General features: G+C 40.1%; 1 protein-coding gene across 3 annotated transcripts in view; it reads right to left on the reverse strand.

The window, feature by feature from the left end:
- Window positions 1-12,313, reverse strand: part of CEP83 (centrosomal protein 83) — a 147,979-nt gene that overhangs the window by 110,947 nt on the left and 24,719 nt on the right. Inside the window, exon 2 of one of the 3 annotated variants that reach the window (XM_069584199.1) lies at window positions 8,023-8,073. The exons of the other annotated variants lie outside the window; for them this stretch is intronic. The gene's annotated coding sequence lies outside the window, so the exon portion shown is untranslated. The remainder of the gene's footprint in view (window positions 1-8,022; window positions 8,074-12,313) is intronic. 3 annotated transcript variants of the gene reach the window in all.

Genomic DNA, 12,313 nt, shown 5'->3' on the forward strand with positions numbered 1-12,313 from the left:
TCTGAACATTGAGCTTTAAGCCAACTGTTTCACTCTGCTCTTTCACTTTCATCAAGAGGCTCTTTAGTTCTTCTTCACTTTCTGCCATAAAGGTGGTGTCGTCTGCATATCTGAGGTTATCAATATTTTTCCCGGCAATCTTGATTCCAGCTTGTGCTTCATCCCAGTCCAGCATTTCTCATGATGTACTATGCATATAAGTTAAGTAAGCAGGGTGACAATATACAGCCTTGACGTACTCCTTTTCCTATATGGAACCAGTTGTTTCATGTCAGTTCTAACTGTTGCTTCTTGACTTACATACAAATTTCTCAGGAGGCAGGTGAGGAGGTCTGGTATTCCCATCTCTTGAAGAATTTTCCACAGCTTGTTGTGATCCACACAGTCAAAGGCTTTTTGGCACAGTCAATATAGCAGAAGTAGATGTTTTTCTGGAACTCTCTTGCTTTTTCAATGATCCAACATGTAGGGAATATGCTATGCACAGGACTGTACTATAATTAACAGGGCTTCTTTGAAAAATAAGAATGACTTTCTCATCACCCCCAGGAGAAGGGCTGGGAGCAGTAAAAAGTACATCATGGAAAGACATCTTGGAAACGTTCTCTCAGAAACTACACCTTTTGCAAGGATATAACCTGCTGGATGCAGCAGCAGATGGGATTTCTCAATTAAACCCCATTCCTCACTTGAAAACTATCGGAGGATCAATGGCTGGTTTTATGTTAATTTTTATATGTCTTTTTTTCTGTTTCTACATAGTCTTCGGGCAACTCACCAAGAAAGTCAACGGACAACAACAGCAATTAGCAACAAGCAAATTAGCAGTTGGCAAACAGCATAGAAGCTCTGGCTTCTATGACTATCGCTTTGGTCAGTAACCACAAAAAGTAAGCTTCAAAAAATAAAAAACGGAGATATGTAGGGAATATGTTATGCACAGGCCTGTACTATAATTAATAGGGCTTCTTTGAAAAATAAGAATGACTTTCTCATTAACCCCAGGCAAAGGGCTGGGAGCAGTAAAAAGTACATCATGGAAAGACATCTTGAAAACAAGATGTTGAAGTACTGATGTGACTGATGGAAAACCATTAGTGACTGTTCCTGTAACCAGAGCCTTGAGGGAGTTGCTGAGAAAGGGCATCACTAAAGGGCTAAACAGAGTACTGAAAGGCCTGAAGGTTTGACATTAAGAACTGTGCAATGTATATCTTTATCCCCAATCTGAGATTGATATCAGATATCAGTATCAAAGAACAGATATTGATATCAGATATTATAGAACAGATATCTCTAGAGCATGTACAGGTAGATGTTAACAATAAAAGGCATGCAGGATTAGGATCTGGTCTTTTGCCTATGAATGGCATCAGCCCCGATCCCCACTTTATTTCTGAGCCTTATTTTTCCTTATTCTTATGCAGCACCAGTCCCTCAGGTCAGTTTGTTGTTGGGCTGGTCCCAACCAGCAATTTGATGTTGGCAATTTAATCTCTGGTTCCTCTGCCTTTTCTAAATCCAGCTTGAACATCTGGAAGTTCACGGTTCATGTACTGTTGAAGCCTGGCTTGGAGAATTTTGATCATCACTTTGCTAGCATGTGAGATGAGTGCAACTATGCAATAATTTGAACATTCTTTGGCATTGCCTTTCTTTGGGACTGGAATGAAAACTGACCTTTTCCAGTCCTGTAGCCACTGCTGAGTTTTCCAAATTTGCTGGCATATTGAGTGCAGCACTTTCACAGCACCATCTTTTAGGATTTGAAATAGCTCAACCGGAATTCCATCACCTCCACTAGCTTTGTTTGTAGTGATGCTTCCTAAGGCCCACTTGACTTCACATTCCAGAATATCTGGCTCTAGGTGAGTGATCACATCATCATGCTTATCTGGTCAGGAAGATTTTTTTTGTAAAGTTCTTCTATGTATTCTTGCCACCTCCTCTTAATATCTTCTGCTTCTGTTAGGTCCATACCATTTCTGTCCTTTACTGTGCCCATGTTTGCATGATAATATTCTCTTGGTATCTCTGATTTGCTTGAAGAGATCTCTAGTCTTCTGCATTCTATTGTTTTCCTCTATTTCTTTCTGACAGAATGTGGTCCACTGGAAAAGGGAATGGCAAACCATTTCAGTATTCTTGCCGTGAGAGCCCCATGAATAGTATGAAAAGGCAAAAAGATAGGATACCGAAGGATTAACTCCCCAGGTCAGTAGGTGCCCAATATGCTACTGGAGAAAAGTAGAGAAATAACTCCAGAAAGAATGAAGAGACAGAGCCAAAGCAAAAAAAAAAAAAAATCCAGTTGTGGATATGACTGATGATGGAAATAAAGTCCGATGTTGTAAAGAACAATTTTGCATAGGAACCTGGAATGTTAGGTCCTGAATCAAGGCAAATTGGAAGTGGTCAAACAGGAGATGGCAAGAGTGAATGGCGACATTTCAGGAATCAGTGAACTAAAATGGACTAGAATGTGTGAATTAACTCAGATGACCATTATATCTACTACTGTGGGCAAGGATCCCTTAGAAGCAGTGGAGTAGCCATCATAGTCAACAAAACAGTCTGAAATGCAGTACTTAGATACAATCTCAAAAATGACAGAATGATCTCTGTTCATTTTCAAGGCAAACCATTCAATATCACAGTAATCCAACTCTGTGCCCCAACCAGAAATGCTGAAGAAGCTGAAGTTTAATGGTTCTACGAAGACCTACAAGACCTTCTAGAACTAACACCCCCAAAAGATGTCCTTTTCATTACAAGGGACTGGAACACAAAAGTAGGAAGTCAAGAGATACCTGGAGTAACAGGTCAATTTGGCCTTGGAGTACAGAATGAAGCAGAGCAAAGACTCATAGAGTTTTGCCAAGAAAATACACTGGTCATAGCAAACACCCTCTTCCAACAACACAAGAGAAGACTCTACACATGGACATCACCAGATGGTCAACATCGAAACCAGACTGATTATATTCTTTGCAGCCAAAGATGGAGAAGCTCTATACAGTCAGCAAAAACAAGATTGGGAGCTGATTGTGGCTCAGATCATGAACTCCTTATTGCCAAATTCAGACATAAATTGAAGAAAGTAGGGAAAACCACTAGACCATTCAGGATTATACAAATCCCTAGGATTATACAAGTGGAAGTGAGAAATAGATTCAAGGGATTAGATCTGATAGACAGTGCTTGAAGAACTATGGACAAAGGTATAGGAGGCAGTGATCAAGACCATCCCCAAGAAAAAAGTGCAAAAAGGCAAAATGGTTGTCTGAGGAGGCCTTACAAATAGCTGAGAAAAGAAGAGAAGCTAAAGGCAAAGGAGAAAAGGAAAGACATATCTCTATGTCTTAGTGAATAGTAATTTCTTTGTCCTGAACATCTTTTTCATCCCCTTTACACTCTGATAATGGCACCCCACTCCAGTACTCTTGCCTGGAAAATCCCATGGACGGAGGAGCCTGGAAGGCTGCAGTCCATGGGGTCGCTGAGGGTCGGACACAACTGAGCGACTTCACTTTCACTTTTCACTTTCACACACTGGAGAAGGAAATGGCAACCCACTCCAGTGTTCTTGCCTGGAGAATCCCAGGGACGGGGGAGCCTGGCGGGCTGCCGTTTATGGGGTCGCACAGAGTTGGACACAACTGAAGTGACTTAGCAGCATAGTGAATTCCCAGTCAATCTTCAAAACCATGTTCAAGAATGCATTACTTCCTCCATGAAGTATCCCTTGACTCTTGCAAACATATGTACGTAATTACTTCACCTTCTAGCTTCTAGGTTAGTATATACAACATAGTCAATGTAACGTCACCCAAGGGAAGGAAACATGTCTTACTAATATTTATAACCCCAAAACCTAAAACACATGTACATGTGAGCACAAAAACACTAAACGAGTATGTTCATCATCCTAATGCTGCGTTAGCCTCAATTCACTTTCCTCATCCATATTCAATAACTGAGGCTGGGCTGAAAGCTGGCCCCCCAAAATGGTATGTCACTTCCTAATCTCTGTAACTTATAATAACATTAAATAGCCAAAGATGTGATTAAATTAAGGATCTTAAAAGGAGGTGCTTATCCTGGATTATGTGGGTAGGCCCTAAATACAATGACATGTTTCCTTATAAGAAAAAGACTCAAAAGTAGGCAATATGACCAAGAAAGCAGAGATCAGAGAAATGTAGTCACAAACCAAGGAATGCCTTAAACCACAGGAAGCTGAAAGAATGCTCTTTCCCTCTAGAGTATCGATCACCTTCTTGGCACTAAGGACTGGTTTCACAGCAGACAGTTTTTCTACCAACCTGGGGTAGCGGGTGGTTCAGGATGATTCAAGAGCACTACAGTAGGGTTTGTGCTCCTACGAGAATCTAATGCCACCACTGATCTGACAGGAGCAGCGGCTGCAAATACAGATAAAGCTTCGCTTTCTCACCCACCCATTGCTCACCTCCTGCTGTGTGGTCTGGACTGCGGACCCCTGCCCTAGAGCCTTTAAAGGGAGAGTGGCCCTTAATTTCAGACTTCTGGTCTCCAAACTATGAGAGAATAAATTGTTGTTGTTTTAAACCATCTGATGTGTGGCAAATTGTTATCGTAGCCACAGGTAAATAATACACTGGCTTTCTCTTCAGTCTATTTTTTCACAATGAATTTTAGCCAGTCTGTAAATTTCTTTCAGTTTTAAACTCTTACCATAGTCAAACTTTTCTAATTTTAGCCAGTCAACAGACAGGTATCAGTTCCTCACAGACCACCTAAATACATTAGGCACCTGAACTATACAATAAAAGAATTCCTATTATGTGGAGTTTACCAAGTAAAAAATTCATAATGCAAATTATAAAAAGTACATAATTCAAACAATAAAAAGTAAAGCAGATTACTTTGATCAGCCCATTAATCAGTTAAGCACTTATTAGAAAGCAATTTTTAAAAGACATGGCACAACCCTTCTCCAAATACATCTTCCTAACTTTGCAACTATTACTCTCATAAAACCACACCCACACGTCCTTCCTACTACATCTTTAGACCAGTCCCAGCTCCACAGACCCACACATGAAATTTACTTTAACACAGGAGCTGTATTTCTTAAGAAGTGGTACAATGTCTACCCAAAAGGATGGTAATTCAAAATATTCTAAAAGCACAGCTGCTGATGCTCATGGAAAGCTTCCAAAACACATTCCATTAAAAAGCACATACTATGCTTTTGAACATTTCAAAACAGTGCTTTAAATACTACATGCCCCAAGGTTAAAAGTCTAGGGAGTACCCACATTGGGCATCACTTCAGTTATAAACAAAACATTACAAATAAGTTACTTTAAAATTCAAGAGAATTCTATCTATACTAGTCAACCAAACAGCCTTTGGATGGCCATCCCAGGATGTCTTGTATACAAAAAATGTCACAACTTGACACCCTGCCAAAACCTGAAGTGCAGCTGGGAGCAGACCCTTCAAAGCCCTGGTAAGGTGCCAGGCCCTATAATTGTGATTTAGAAAGAAACGGGAGGGGAAGGAAAGAAGAAGGAAAGAAGATATGTATTAGAGTGGTTAGCAATCAACCACCAAAGCACTGAATTAAAATGTTATTCTATTCTTATAATTGCACTGTCTGCCTCCACACAGCTTAATTCACACAAAAGAATTCTGGGAAAGTATGATACAGTAACCAGTCAACCTCAAATGCTTAGCAATAAATTATAAAAGTCTCTGAAAAGTTGTGATCTGAAAAACAAAGATGACTCTTACCCAAACCATACTTCATTTTCCTATTTCTTTGTGTAGGCTCTATTACATATGAGGACTTACAAAAGATGTATGAGTACTTAATACCTTTGTGAGAGCTGCAAAGTCTTCTGTGCTCACACTCCCATATTTCTCCTAAAATAGAAAAGGTGGTAGCTCCTAACCATATGGCTTCTAACACAAAATGAAGGTTGTCTACAGATCCAACAACATATCCTGGAAATTATTTGTTTTTTAAAGAAATTCTGATTTAACTATTTCCATGAGATTTATGCTCTAGTCTAGAAAGTTAAATAAATTTTAAAATGTGTTAGGACTTCAACTGATGTTTTTATTGGGGTTAATATAAGCATAAGCATCCAATTCTCATATTTGAGAATCTGCCAGAAAAAAATGTATAAAATTTTTCAGAGCCAAAAAAGGGAGATAAAAGTACACTGCTGCTGTGGCTGCTAAGTCGCTTCAGTCGTGTCCGACTCTGTGTGACCCCATATACGGCAGCCCACCAGGCTCCCCCGTCCCTGGCATTCCCTAAGCAAGAACACTGGAGTGGGTTGCCATTTCCTTCTCCAATGCGTGAAAGTGAAAAGTGAAAGTGAAGTCGCTCAGTCATGTCCAACTCTTTGGGACCCCATGGACTGCAGCCTATCAGGCTCCTCCGTCCATGGGATTTTCCAGGCAAGAGTACTGCAGTTGGGTGCCATTGCCTTCTCCAATAAAAGTACACAATACAGGTTAATTTTAAAACCATTTACTTAAAAGAAGAAAAAAAAAGGATTAAACAATCAGTACTTACTGAGCGGATACTATATCATACTTACTGAGTGGTCCACTTACTCAAAGGGCTCTGAAGGAGATAAATATGCAGACCATCAAGTCAAGCTGACTTCTCAGCAAGGAAGAATGTGCCCATATTCAGAATACTATGGACAGTTTCTAAGTACCTATTTTATGCCCGACACCTTGCTGAGCACAGGGGTTCTGAAATAAAAGAAAATCTGTGCCCTCAAGGAATTCATGGTGGTCAGTGAAACATGGTAACAATAGCTAACTAAACAAAAATGAGAAAATTTACAATTTATTCCTTATTGTACTTAAATATTTTTTGTTGTGCGGGTATATTATCTATATAAAATAGGCGAATTCAGGGCTTCCCTGGTGGTCCATTGGTAAAGAATCCTCCTTACAGTGCAGGGGACAATGGTTCAATCCCAGCTCAGGAAAGATTCCACATGCAACTAAGCCTGTGTTCCACAATTACTGAGCCCGTGCTCCAGAACCCAGGAGCCACAACTACCCAAGCCCGGGCACCCTAAAGCCTGTGCTCCACAACAAAAGAAGCCACCGCAATAAGCTGTCTGAGCTCCTGCAAGCCTAAGTGCGGCAACAAAGGCCCTCCACAGCCAAAAATAAATTAAAAAGTGAATTCAGAAACTTTCAGAACTATAAAGCACAGTAATATATTTATAGGTAGTATGGGTGCACTTGGGAGAGAGGCCAAATGCTGCTGGAGAAGCTGTCAGGGAAGACTTCATAAAGACAGAAATCCTGAGCTAAGACAAAGAAAGGGATGCAAGGAATATCAAGTACCAAGGCATGGAGATGGAGAGATGACGTTGGAGGTAGAGGCTGACAGGTATGGGGGAGCGTTACCAGCCTGGAGAAGTAGGACAGAGTCCTGAAGTCAGGATGTAGAAGACTGGAGTTCATCCTGAGATCTAGGAGAGTCAACAAAAGGCTTTAAGCTTGTGGTAGGTAAGGGACAGTACAGGGTGGGTTCAGATTTGTAGTTCAGAACAACTACATTATCCAAGGTGTAGAACAGATCTGAGGTGGGGTGGGGAGTGAAAAAAAAAAAAAAGAGAGAGCTATTAGAAGTCCAGGAAAGCAAAGATGAAGGCCTCAACTACAAGACTGGCAGCAGGTATCAATAGGGAATAGTCTTGAAAATGAATCTGGAGGCAGAAGTAACAGGTGTTAGTAGTCAGATATTGATACACCTCTCAAAAACAAACAAAACAATCCACTTTTTTCAAAGACACCAAAAGGCCAAGAAGGAAATCAGGACTTTTTTTTTTTCTTCTTTACAAATAAAATGGAATCCCAGTTAAAGCAGAAGACTGTTTCAAAGATGACAGTTACTTCAAGTACTAATCCTTCACATGAACAAAGAATAAAGCACAGGGACCTTTGCAAAGCATCTGAGTAAATGCAAATACCATCACAGTATCTCTAAATATCTACCTTTCTTCCATAGGGACTTCATCAGCAGAGGGGTAAATGCTAAAGCCGGCTCTGTCGGGAACAAAGACATAAAATAAGTATTTTGTTCCTTAACTGTCCACCTGCTGCTACTCCTCCTCATTCTTTCCTTCAAACAATCATCTCTATAGCAACACATTCTTAAGAAATCTGTGGGTGGAAAGCATATGTTTTTGCAAAAATATGAGAACTCAAGAACATGAGCTACTTTTTTTTCCCCTGTAATACAAGAGATACACAATATATCTTAAAAGACAACTGCAAAATATGAAACAAAAAAAACACACTTAAAAACAAGGATATGTAAAAACTGGCATTGCACATTTACATGGAGTTTCTTTTTATAGGTTACAATGACACCTTGTGGCAAGATATTTTAAATTATAAGTTATCTTGAGAAATATTTCACAGCAGATATAATAAAACTGGTTTAGAAAATAAGACCAAGACCACACTGTGGAGGCACTATGAACATGTACAATAATCCATTTGGAACATTAAGGACAAGGAGGTTCCTCAAAACATTACAAACAGAGCTCCATATGATCCGTCTGCCTGCAATGCAGGAGACCCAGGTTCAATCCCTGGGTCAGGAAGATCTCCTGGAGAAGGAAATGGCAACCCACTCCAGTATTCTCGCCCGGAGAATCCCATGGACAGAGGAGCCAGACAAGGTACACCCCACGGGGTTGCAAGAGTCGGACACAACTTAGCGACTAAGCCACCAAAAGCACTTCTGGGTATTTATCTGAGGAAAACAAAAACACCAAACTCAAAAAGATATATGTATCCCAATGTTTACTGCAGCAACCTTTATAGGAGCCAAGACGTGGAAACAAGCGAAGGGCCCATCAGTGGACTGAACACAGAAAATGTGGTGAGCTCTGTGTGTGGCACACGCGATGGAGCGTGATTTAGCCGTAAAAAAGAAGAAAATCCTGTCATTTCAACAACACGAATGGACCTTGATGACATTACGCTAAGTGAAATAAGTCAGACGAAGAAAGAAAAATACCGTATGATCTCTCTTAGCTGCAAAGTCTACACACAAGCACGTGAAAACACAAGCTCAAAGAAACAGAACAGAGTGGTGGTTGAGGTTGGGGGTGGTGGTGAGGGGAGAGTAATGGGTAAACTGCTTTGGGATTTTTGTTTTTCTTAGTTTATTTAAGTTGGAAAAATTAAGGACAAAAAATAAACTTTAAAAAATGTCACACTATTAGTAAGGCAAAAGCATCTTATGAAACTATTATTACAAAGTCATGCTATTGCCTCCACTTGAGCCAAAACTATAAGACTTTTTAAGTGATGCAATAACAAACAACTTTTATAATCTGAGACAAAACTGATAATGTTGGCAATACCTTTACATGAAAATGTTGACATATTGTTTACAAACTATGAAATAATCATATGTCATTAATCCTTTCTTACCAACTGAATCCTAAAAGATGATGCTGTGAAAGTGCTGCACTCAATATGCCAGCAAACTTGGAAAACTCCGCAGTGGCCACAGGACTGGAAAAGGTCAGTTTTCATTCCAATCCCAAAGAAAGGCAATGCCAAAGAATGCTCAAACTACCGCACAATTGCACTCATCTCACACGCTAGCAAAGTAATGCTCAAAATTCTCCAAGCCAGGCTTCAATAGTACATGAACCATGAACTTCCAGATGTTCAAGCTGGATTTCGAAAAGGCAGAGGAATCAGAGATCAAATTGCCAACATCCATTGGATTATCAAAAAAGCAAGAGAGTTCCAGAAAAACATCTACTTCTGCTTTATTGACTATGCCAAAGCCTTTGACTTTGTGGATCACAACAAACTATGAAAAATTCTTCAAGATGGGAATACCAGACCACCTGACCTGCCTCCTGAGAAATCTGTATGCAGGTCAAGAAGCAACAGTTAGACCTGGGCATGGAACAACAGACTGGTTCCAAATCGGGAAAGGAGTCCATCAAGCTGTATATTGTCACCCTGCTTATTTAACTTATATGCAGAGTACATCATGAGAAACACTGGACTGGATGAAGCACAAGCTGAAATCAAGACTGCCAGGAGAAATATCAATAACCTCAGATATACAGATGACACCACTCTTGTGGCAGAAAGCGAAGAAGAACTTAACAGCCTCTTGATGAAAGTGAAAGAGGAGAGTGAAAAAGTTGGCTTAAAAACTCAACTTCAGAAAACGAAGACCATGGCATCCGGTCCCATCACTTCATGGCAAATAGATGAGGAAACAGTGGAAACAGTGGCAGACTTTATTTTAGGGGTTCCAAAATCACTGCAAATGGTGACTGCAGCCATGAAATTAAAAGACACTTGCTCCTTGGAAGAAAAATTATGACCAACCTAGACAGCGTATTAAAAAGCAGAGACGTTACATTGCCAACAAAGGTCGTTCTAGTCAAAGCTATGGTTTTTCCAGTAGTCATGTATGGATATGAGAGTTGGACTATAAAAAAAAGCTGAGTGCCAAAGAATTGATGCTTTTGAACTGTGTTGTTGGAGAAAACCCTTAGGAATGTCTTGGACTGCAAGGAGATCCAACCAGTCCATCCTAAAGAAAATCAGTCCTGAATATTCATTGGAAGGACTGATTCTAAAGCTGAAACTCCAATACTTTGGCCACCTGATGCATAGAACTGACTCACTGGAAAAGACCCTGATGCTGGGAAAAACGGAAGGTGGGAGGAGAAGGGGACAACAGAGGATGAGATGGTTGGATGGCATCACCGACTCAATGGACATGAGTTTGAGTAAGCTCCGGGAGTTGGTGATAGACAGGGAGGGCCTGGCATGCCGCAGTCCATGGTGTCACAAAGAGGTGGACACGACTGAGCAACCAAATTGAACTGAATTACCAATTGAACAGATAATAACATGAAAATTTTCAATATTAATCTGATAAATAAGAGAATAATGTAAACTACCTTTCATCAAGAGTTTACTATGTTTATTTACTAAACTATGCTAAACACTAGTAAACATAAACCTTATCAATGCAGTCTGCACACAATCACCTTTAATAACTGCTTTGAAATATTCTTCTCTCTTAGTGTCTTTAACACCATGATCACCTCCTATCTCCGATTCTTCTTGTTCTCCCTAATACGTATGTTCTTTCACTTACTCACCATGAGAATCTCTAGTCTGATGAAAAGTCAAGCTGCCTCTCTCACTGCCTGATGTATTACTGAGTTGGCCAGAAAGTTCTTTCAGGTTTTCCCGTAACATCCAACTTTCTGACCAACCCAATACATCTATCTATCTGAATGACACTCAAATTTATACCCTCTCTCTCTTCCAGAGCTAACTCTTTACCACACGTCCCACCTACAGTGGAAGCTCAGCATAACAAGAATGAAACTCACTAACTTCAAACTTTCCACCTTCCTCCTTAAATTTAAAAAAAAAAAAATACTACTACCATCCCCTTATTTCTTAGCACACAAACTATTCCCCCTCTATCAGTAATAATTAATCCTACCTGTCTACCTGTCTGTTGATTTTAACCACTCTTTTCCATCACCATTTAGTGCAGAAATCTCAAATACTTTATATTTGGCTTATTTTAATAAAAACCTAAACAGTGTCCTGGATTTTGGCCTTTCCTCATCCTTACAATAGCTTACAAATATCTACCAGGACAATCCTCTTTATATACTGCTGCCATTATTGTAACGCCTACTATGCTGCTGCTGCTGCTGCTAAGTCGCTTCAGTCGTGTCCGACCGTGTGCAACCCCATAGACGGCAGCCCACCAGGCTCCCCCGTCCCTGGGATTCTCCAGGCAAGAATACTGGAGTGGGTTGCCATTTCCCTCTCCAATGCATGAAAGTTAAAGGTGAAAGTGAAGTCACTCAGTATCCTTCCTATTGTTTACTGGATCAAACCTACACTTCCCAGCCAAACTCAAAGCCCTGCATTAGCCAACTCCCCTTACAAATGCAAACAGTTTCATGTTGCTGCCCCACAGGACCCGTTTGCTAGAGCAAATTAAGATGTTTGTCTCTCATACATGGGTTGCCTATTCTTACCTTCACAATATTTTTCATATGCCAAATTAAAATACCTTCTTAAATCTTTTCAACTAACCCACAAATCAAGATCAGAGTCAAACCTAAAATTCTACCATCTGAATAACCATAAAACTATTGCCAGAGCTTATAGTTAACTCTAAAAGTGAATGTAAGCAATAGCTTGTGCCCATCTTTCTGCTCCATAAATTTCTACCTTCCTTGTGCTTGCCTCACAGTATTTATTC

This window comes from Ovis canadensis, chromosome 3 (assembly GCF_042477335.2).
Source record: "Ovis canadensis isolate MfBH-ARS-UI-01 breed Bighorn chromosome 3, ARS-UI_OviCan_v2, whole genome shotgun sequence".
NCBI lineage: Eukaryota > Metazoa > Chordata > Mammalia > Artiodactyla > Bovidae > Ovis > Ovis canadensis.